This window comes from Sciurus carolinensis, chromosome 11 (genome assembly GCF_902686445.1).
Source record: "Sciurus carolinensis chromosome 11, mSciCar1.2, whole genome shotgun sequence".
Taxonomy (NCBI): domain Eukaryota; kingdom Metazoa; phylum Chordata; class Mammalia; order Rodentia; family Sciuridae; genus Sciurus; species Sciurus carolinensis.
Window position 1 is genome coordinate 88,156,694 of NC_062223.1, and position 9,725 is coordinate 88,166,418.

The following is a 9,725-nucleotide window of genomic DNA, read 5'->3' on the forward strand; positions in this document are numbered from 1 at the left end:
TATTATAACATCATTTAGAAGTAGTGACAAAACCAACTAAAACCCCCCTAAGCAATTAAAATATATATATTATTTCACACAACCATTAGTACAGAGGTAGGCTAACTGAATCAACTGCACAAGGCATTATAAGACCCAAGTTATTTTCATTTTCTTACTCCACCTTCCTACAGGTTTTCTTCTCAGGGTGTTTCCTTTGAGGTTTCAATATGGTTGCTACAACTTCATATGTCGCCTCCAGGTATGTCAAAATACAGCAGGAGAAAATGATCATCTCTGTATGGTATATTTTGGGGAGGGGGAGTGCTGAACTTTGAACCCAGGGCCTCACACAAGCTAGGCAAGTGCTCCACCATTAAGCAACACCCTAGCCCCTCCTTGTGACTTTTTTTCAGAACAAGAAACTTCTCAGAAACTCTCAGCTAGCTTCCTCTCAGGTTATGGGACTGATCTCAAACCAATCACAGCAAAGGAATAGAAAACTGCTGATTAAACAGGGTCTTCCCCTGGGGCTCCAAGTCACATAGAGGAGGTGTGGATTCCTGATCAAAATTGGGTTTTTGTTAAAAAGGAAGAATGGGGAAATGGATGTCAAATAGATGATTATCAGTATTTGCCATAGTGAAGAAAAATTAATAAAATTACATATTGTGAAGGAACTATGTAGAAGTTAGCTTTTTTGCTTAACAAAACCCACCAAAACTTGATGGCTTAATATAACTAATTTATGATTCTATTTGGGCTGAGCTCAGCTAGGCGGCTCTTCTGGTCTCAACTAGGCTCACTCAGGAGTATATATGATCAGCTACAAGTTGGCTCTGAGGTTTGACTGGTTGTTGACTGAGGAATGGGACCAGGTGCCTTTCATTATCCAGCAGACTCTCCTTGGCTTATTATTATAGTAGACTGGCAAAGTTCAAGAATTAGAGCAGACGCTTACCAACAGTTTTCAGGCCTAAGTTTAGAGCTGGTACAGCATCACTTCTGCTGGTCAAATCAAATAAGGTCAAGAGGGTGAAGAAATAGACTCTATCTCTTTTTTCTTGATGGGATGAGCTAATAAGTCACATTGCATGGGCATGAATATGAGGAAGAATATACGACATTTTTGCAATCTACTACTGGTGAAAAGATACAGAAACAGAAATAACCATTTGGATCTGCTTTCAAGAGAGAAGTAGCATTTGTAAAGTTTCAAATCTACAGTGTAACTACACTGAAATTTGTTTACTTCATGTTTATTTCATGACATGCTTATTCTAGGTAGAAAAAGTTCAGAAGCTGTAATGTTGTGATTTAAAACAATAATATTAAAGAAACAGAAATACAGAATATTTACTGCAGGGACATATAGTCAAATACTGCAAGAAATGTAGTCAAATTCCTTCATTTTCAAACTTTTATAAAATTAAAATTTATTATTAATATAACAAGCACAATACCATGTCATTTTTGTTACTATTGCTCTATAGTAGAGTTTAAGGTCTGGTATAGTGATACCTCCTGCATCACTCTTCCTGCACAGGATTGCTTTGGCTATTCTGGGTCTTTTGTTCTTCCAGATGAATTTCATGATTGCTTTTTCTGTTTCTATGAGAAATGTCATAAAGATTTTAATTGGAATTGAGTTAAATCTATATAGCATGTTTGGAAGTATGGCCAGTTTGATAATATTAATTCTGCCTATCCTAGAACATGGAGATCTTTCCATCTTCTAAGGTCTTCTTCAATTTCTTTCTTTAATGTTTTGTAGTTTTCATCGTACAGATCTTTCACCTCTTTGGTTAGCCTGATTCCCAAGTATTTTATTTTTTTTGAGGCTATTGCGAACAGAGTTGTTTTCTTCATTTCTCTTTCAGATGTTTCATCGCTTATGTATAAAAATGCTTTAGATTTATGTGTGTTGATTTTGTATCCTGCTATTTTGTTGAATTCACTTATGAGGTCTAGAAGTTTTCTGGTGGAGTTTTTTGAATCCTCTAAATAGAGACTCATGACATCAGCAAACAGTGACAGCTTGAGTTACTCTTTTCCTATTCGTATCCCTTTAACTTCTTTAGTCTGTCTAATTGCTCTAGCTAGTATTTTAAGGATGATGTTGAATAAAAGTGGTGAAAGGGGACATCCCTGTCTTGTTCCAGTTTTTAAAGGGAATGCTTTCAGTTTTTCTCCATTAAGAATGATGTTGGCTGTGGGCTCAGCATAAATAGCCTTTACAATGTTGAGGTATACTCCTACTTATCCCTATTTTTTCTAGTGTTTTGAACATGAAGGGGTGTTGTATTTTGTTAAAGCTTTTTCTGCATCAATTGAAATAACCATATGATTCTTATGCTTAAGTCTATTGATATGATGGATTACATTTATTGATTTATGAATGTTGAACCAACCTTGCATTCCAGGGATGAATGCCACTTGATCGTGGTACACTATCTTCTTAATATGTTTTTGGATGCGGATTGCCAGGATTTTGTTTAGGATATTTGCATCTATATTTGTCAAGGATATTGATCCAAAATTTTCTTCCCTTGATGTGTTTTTGTCTGGTTTGAGTATGAGGGTGATATTAGTTTCATAGAATGAGTTTGGTATGGTTCCCTCCTTTCCTATTTCCTGGAATACTTTGAGAAATATTGGAATGAGTTCTTCTTTGAAGGTCTTTTAGAACTCAGCTAAGAATCCCTCTGGTCCTGGGTTTTTCTTAGTTGGTAGGTTTTTGATGGTTTCTTCTATTTCATTGCTTGATATTGATCTGTTTAAATTGCGTATGTCCTCCTGGTTCAGTTTGGGAGGATCACATGTCTCTAGAAATCTGTCGATGTCTTTGGCATTTTCTATTTTGTTGGAACATAGATTTTCAAAGTAGTTTCTCATTATGTTATGTGTTCTGGTGCTGTCTGTCATGATATTTCCTTTTTCATCAAGAATTTTAGTAATTTGAGTTTTCTCTCTCTTTGTTAGGGGGGCTAAGGGTTTGTCTATTTTGTTTACTTTTTCAAAGAACCAACTTTTTGTTTTTTCAATTTTTTGAATTGTTTCTTTTGTTTCAATTTCATTGATTTCAGCTCTGATTTTAATTGTTTCCTGTCTTCTACTACTTTTGGTGTTGATCTGTTCTTCTTTTTTTAGGGCTTTGACAGGTAGATCAATGGTACAGGATGAAGACATGGAGACATACCCACATAAGTACAGTTATCTCATACTAGACAAAGGTGCCAAAACTTGCAATGGAGAAATGATAGCCTCTTCAACAAATGGTGCTGGGAAAACTGGAAATCCATATGCAGTAAAATGAAATTAAAGACCTTTCTCTCACCCTGTACAAAACTCAACTCAAAATTGATCAAGGATCTAGGAATTAGACCTGAGACCCTTCACGAAATAGAAGAAAAAGTAAGCCCAAATCTCCACCATGTTGGCTTAGGACCAGACTTCCTTAACAAGACCCCCACAGTGCAAGAAATAAAAGCAAGAATCAATAAATGGGATAGATTCAAACTAAAAAGCTTTTTCTCAGCACAGGAAACAATCAATAATGTGAAAAGAGAGCCTACAGAGTGGGAGAAAATCTTTTCCACACAAACTTCAGACAGAGCACTCATCTCCAAAGTTTATAAAGAACTTAAAAAATTTTACACCCAAAATACAAAGAACTCAATCAATAAATGGGCTAAGGAAATGGGCAGACACTTCACAGAAGAAGATATACAGGTGATCAACAAGTATATTAAAAAAGTGCTCATCATTCCTAGTAATTAGATAAATGCAAATTAAAACCAACCTAAGATTTCATCTAACCCCAATTAGAATGGCTATTATCAAGAATACAAGCAATAATAAGTGTTGGTGTGGATGTGGGGAAAAAGGCACACTTATACATTGCTGGTGGAGTTGCAAATTGGTGCAGCCACTCTGGAAAGCAGTGTGGAGATTCCTCAGAAAACTTGGAATGGACCCACCATTTGACCCAGCTATCCCACTCCTCAGTTTATACCCAAAGGACTCAAAATCAGCATACTACAGTGATGTAGCCACATCGATGTTCATAGAAGCTCAATTCACAGTAGCTAGATTGTGCAACCAAACTAGACGCTCTTCAATTGATGAATGGATAAAGAAACTGTGGTATATATACACAATGGAATATTACTCAGTCATAAAGAAGAATAAAATTATGGCACTTGCTCAGAGAAATGAAAATTGTACCCCATTTGTGTACAATGAATCAAAATGCAGTCTGTAAAATAAAAAGGATTTTAATAAAATAAAAATATATAATAGGCAGTTCAAAACTCCAAACAGTGAAAAAAAAAAACCTTAAAAAACAGTAGTTTTTCTGTTCATGTTGTATTCCTCAGAAGCAATTTTTAAATTTTTAGCTGTCTCTTTTGTTTACCTCATAATTCTAAGTAATTCAAAATAACATATAATTGCTGCTCTTTTAAGTTCACTAATTGCACTATATTGACTATGTTCAAAGATTTTAGCTATTTACACTTCCTCCTATTCCATCTTCTTAATGTAGCTAAATAAAGATTTTTACTCACTCCACATTTGGAGTTTTTATTAAGATTGTTGTGGTAGGCTGAATAATGGCTCCCTCCTGCCACCTGCGAATTGTCATGTCCTAATCTCTGTAACCTTTGAATATTACTTTACCTGGCAAAAGAGAAAGTGCAGATGTGATTAGGGATCTCAAGATTGTGGGCTTATTCTGGATTATCTTGATGGGTCCTAAATGCAATTACAAATATCTTTATAAGAGGGTTGCAGAAACTGGGCATGGTATTGGACACCTGCAATCCCAGAAACTCTGGAGGCTGAGGAAGAAGGATCATAAGTTTGAGGCCAGTCTGGTCAGCTTACCTAGATCCTGTCTCAAAATAAAAAACAAAAAGGGCTGGGGATGTAGCTCAGTGGTAGAATACCCTAGGGTTCAATTCCCAGTACCAGGAGAAAAAAAAAATGTGGAATGGGGGAGGCAGAGGGATGTTCCAAAAAGAAAAGAAGGCATTGTGAGGACTGAAATAAGATGCTACGCCATTGAATTTAAAAATGGAAGAAAGGGCCATTCAATAGGATACCATGTGATGTTTCAATACATGCATACATTGTATAATGTTCAAGTCAGAGTAAAGTTATCTGTTTCTTCAAATATTTACCCTTTACGGTGAAAACATTCAAAATCACTTCTTCTCACTTTTATTTTTATTTTTAATATTCACCACATCATAATTATCTTTAATCACCCTGCTGTGCAACAAAATATCAGAATTTATCTCTCCTATTTAACTATAGCTTAATTCCCATTGATTAACCTTTCCTCATCCTAAGTTAAATTTCACATATAGTCTGAGGTAAGGATCCAAGTTCATTCTTTTGCTTGGGACTATCCACCTGTCTCAGCATCATTTCCAGAAGAGACAATTTTCTATTCTTTTCTGTATTGAATGGTCTTACCACTGTTGTTAAAAATCAATGGTTTTATTCCTGGACTCTCAATTCTATTCCATTTATTTATGTCTATCCTTCTGCCAATACCATACTGGCTTGATTACTGTTACTTTTCTTAAGTTTTGAAATTTGCAAGTGTGAAACCTAGTTTATTCTTTTTCAAGATGGTTTTGACTATTCTTGCAATTGCTAATACATTTTAGAATCAGGTTCTTTTCCTTCCCTCCCTCCCTCTCTCCCTCCCTCCCTTCCTTCCTTCCTGTTATGCCACCTGCAATTCCCCTCAGTGCTTGACAAGGATTCTGCTGAGTAATAAAGGTGTTTTTAAAGTCTCATCGTATTGGAAATTCGGTTGCGGACTTTCCTTCCTTGCTTGCTTAATATGTGTAGGTTTACTATTAATATTTTATGTGTTTTCCCTGAAAACAGGGGTCATAACAGAACCAGGGTTAAAACATAAAAAACAGCCTTCTAATGGAACAGTGATTTCAGATTTAGTCATTTGTAATGAAACACTGAGTAACCAAGAATGTTATGAGAAAATACAAAAATAGATTCTAGCTGTTGATCACCTGTTAACTACTCTCAGATGACATGAAGTATGTAGGCAAATAACTCCAACCCCATCAGGAATGATTAATAGGAACAGAGGAAATAAAGAAAATAGAGTTCCTACAGTTAAAACACCTTATGACAATACTTATTTAATTAATGGAAAGCCATGACATCCTTACAGAGGGATACCTCTTAAGCCCCTGGATTTAGATCCTCCTTTATCTCCCATGGGATATTTAGATGTAAAAATCAGGACATGTTATAATCTGGTTTGAAAGTATACATACAAGAGTACAAGATATTCCATTTCTTAAAGATTAGGATTTACTAAATGCTGTAAATATTATTGGCCACCTATCCTCCGGAGAAAAAGTTCCTCAATGTTCACACAGTAAAAGATGATGTCATATTATTATAGCTTAAACTGTCTAGCACTTATTAACCACAGCAGTACCCACACAACTGACATTTACTCAACCCTGCTGAACTTGCTTTAACCTTTATGATTAGTTAAGCAATATTAATATGTCTTATTGTTTAGTTATAGGTTTTCACTAGTAAGCAATTACTAAAAATAATTAGAATACTTCATTGCCTGGTCTAGTAATGATTATACAAGATATTTTTGTTATTTTTCCTTGTGATCTTTTTCTGTTCTGGAAAAACATGTGTAACTGTCAACCTTTTAATGTGTAAAAAGCTGGCTGGGAAAAATAAAATCTAGAACTTAGCATCCATTCCTTGAGTTTGTGTTGCTTTGTTCTCCACCTCGCCAACACCTACTCCATCACCTGTGACCACTACGACCCCTGCTAGGGCTGGACTCCAGCACCTACCTTCCTTCCTTCCTTCCTTCCTTCCTCCCTCCCTCCCTCCCTCCCTTCCTTCCTTGTCTATATTGGGGATTAAATCCAGAGCTAGTGCTCTACAACTGAACTCCAGCCCTTTTTATTTTGAGACAGGGTCTTGGTAAATTGCCCATACTGACCTTGAACTTGCAATCTTCCTGCCTCACCCTCCTGAGGATCTGGGATTCCAGGTGCCCAAACCAACATTTGGCAGTTTGTCAATTTCTATAAAGAAGTCGGGTAGGAAAAAAAAAAAAGAAGTTAGGTAGGATTCTGATAGAGATTGCATTCTGTGAACCAATACAGCAAGTATTGCCATTTCAATATTGTCTTCTGCCCATGAACAAGAGGTGTTTTCCCATTTATTTAGCTCTCTTATAAATTCTTAAGTGTCGGGGTTGGGGGAGGGATAGAAAGAGAGACAGAAACAACTGATTGGGGTTTAAACCCAGGACCCTGCACAAACAGGTTTTTTTTGTAGTTTTTAGAGTAAATGTTTTATACTTTGTTGTTGTTATTAAATTTATTCTTAAGTATTTTCTTCTTTCTCATGCTACTGAAAGTGGAATAATTTTCATTCTTTTTCTTTTCCTTTTTTTGGTACTTGGGTCTGAACCCAGGACCACTTGACCACTGAGCTACATTTCAGCCCTTTTTATTTTTTATTTTGAGACAAGGTTTCACTAAGTTGCTTAGGACCTAGCTAAGCTGCTGAGGTTGACCTCAAACTTGTGATTCTCCTGCCTCAGCCTCCCAAATTACTGGGATTACAGTATGCACCAGCATGGAATTGTTTTCTTAATTTCATTTTCGGATCATCTATACAAGTGTATAAAAATACAATAGATTCTTTTTTTTTTTTTTTTTACAATAGATTCTTAGGAAACTCAACTGAACTTACTAGGTTTTTTTCTTTTTTTTTTGCTTGTTGCCATGGTTAGAACTTTCAGTACAATGTTTAGTGGCAGTGATTTGAGAAGATATTTTTGTCTTCTTCCTGATCTTAGGAGAGAAATATCCTATCTTTTATCATTAAGTATAATGGTAGCTAGAGGTTTCTGTAGATGCCATTTATTGGGTTGAGGAAGTTCTTACTGATCTTCTTTTCTGTTTACCTATCTCTATTTATTTTTACGTTACTGGGGATTGAAACCCAGGCCCTGTGTTTACAGGGTGAGCATTCTACTACTGAGTTACATCTACAGCCCCTCTTGATGATTTTTATTGTGAAAGGGTACTGGATTTTTACATGGATCCTTAAAAAATTATCCTTCTCCTCTACAGATGAAGGATGTAAATAGATTCTGCATGGATGATATAGAAAAAGGCAGCCCTGTGCTCCAAGTGGATATTTTAGAAAAATGTGGGTGGACAAGTTCTGAGTTGGTATGTTTGATTTTGTGAGCCAAGTGCTCCTCTCTCATCTGGGCACCCTTATTCAGGACCTAATGTGTATATGGTAACCATGCCCCACAACCACTTTTTTTCAGTAGCTGCTTTCCTAGGACCTGGGGTGTCTCTGACTCAACATTCTTCCAGAGATTTCCTATCAATGGACTCTAGCAAGGTATATAGAAGGCACAGATATAAAATTCTTATATTAATTTTAAACAATCTACCTGTTTTCAGTCTACTACTTTACCCTTGCAATCTTTGATCTCTGGTGTCTCTAATTCCTGAACTTCTTTGATATTTATCTTTCTTTGTGGGTGCTTTGATCTTCCACTGCTCTGCTAAGTCACCTTTCTTTTATCTACTTTCCATTCATATCTGTTGTGATTTGGATTTAGTTAAACGAAAGTGGAGTTTTTGTTGTTTCTATTTCTTGTTTTCTTATGGAAAAATTTTCAGAGAAGATTAAATGTTTTTGTTCTCTTTAAATCAGAATTCATTTCTAGAAGTGGGGAAACTACTGCCCCCAAAATATTAAATACATTATCTCACTATTATGCTAGATAATAGAAGAACTAAAGCCAGAAATCAGAATTCATGATTCTATGATCAAAACTAAACTAAGACTTGTTTCATAAAACCACATAGTTTCGAGAATTGGGAAGTACCTTCAAAGTCCTAGATCAGTTTTCCCAAAATTTATGAATCTCTTCAATATAAGTAGACTTCAGCATTGGTTAAAAATTCAATGTGAATGGGAGATCCACTCTATCTCATGTTTTTCTATTTCAGAGTGCTCTCTTATTGGAGATTTTTTTTATATATATTTACCTTCATAAATTGTACCTAGTTCTACCCTCAGAAGTTGCTAACAGTAACTGGTTAGTAATAGTTGCTAAGAACTAATATCTGTAGAAATAATATAGTTTGGTCAATGGAAGACTGGTTTTCCTTTTCTTGGTATTAGGGATTAAATCCAGGGACCATCTACCACTGAGATACAGCCCCAACCCAAGCCTTTTAATTTTTTATTTTGAGATAGGGTCTCACTAAGTTGCTTAACACCTTACTAAGCTGCTGTGCTGACCTCAAACTTGCAATCTTCTTGCCTCAGTCTTCCAAGTTGCTGGGATTTCAGGTATGTACCACCATGGCCAGCAGGTTTTCAATAGTTTGGAGAAGTGGTACTAAACTCACTGCTTCTAATTCTTTGTTCCGTTTATAAGACAGTCTACAAGCAAAATGGAGAAAAAGTTCAAAACCTGCAAGATAAAGACTGACAATAAACAACTGTAGTTTATTTTAAAAAAGTCTAAAATACACAGCTCTCAATCTACTAAATAAGACTGCTATATAAGGGAAGGAATGACTATTAGATGGGCCATGGAAAGATTCCTAAAGAAAATTGGGAGGATGTGTAAGAAATTACCAAGTACATATTGCAGGAAGATAAAACAAGTTGCCTAGTAAGTACAA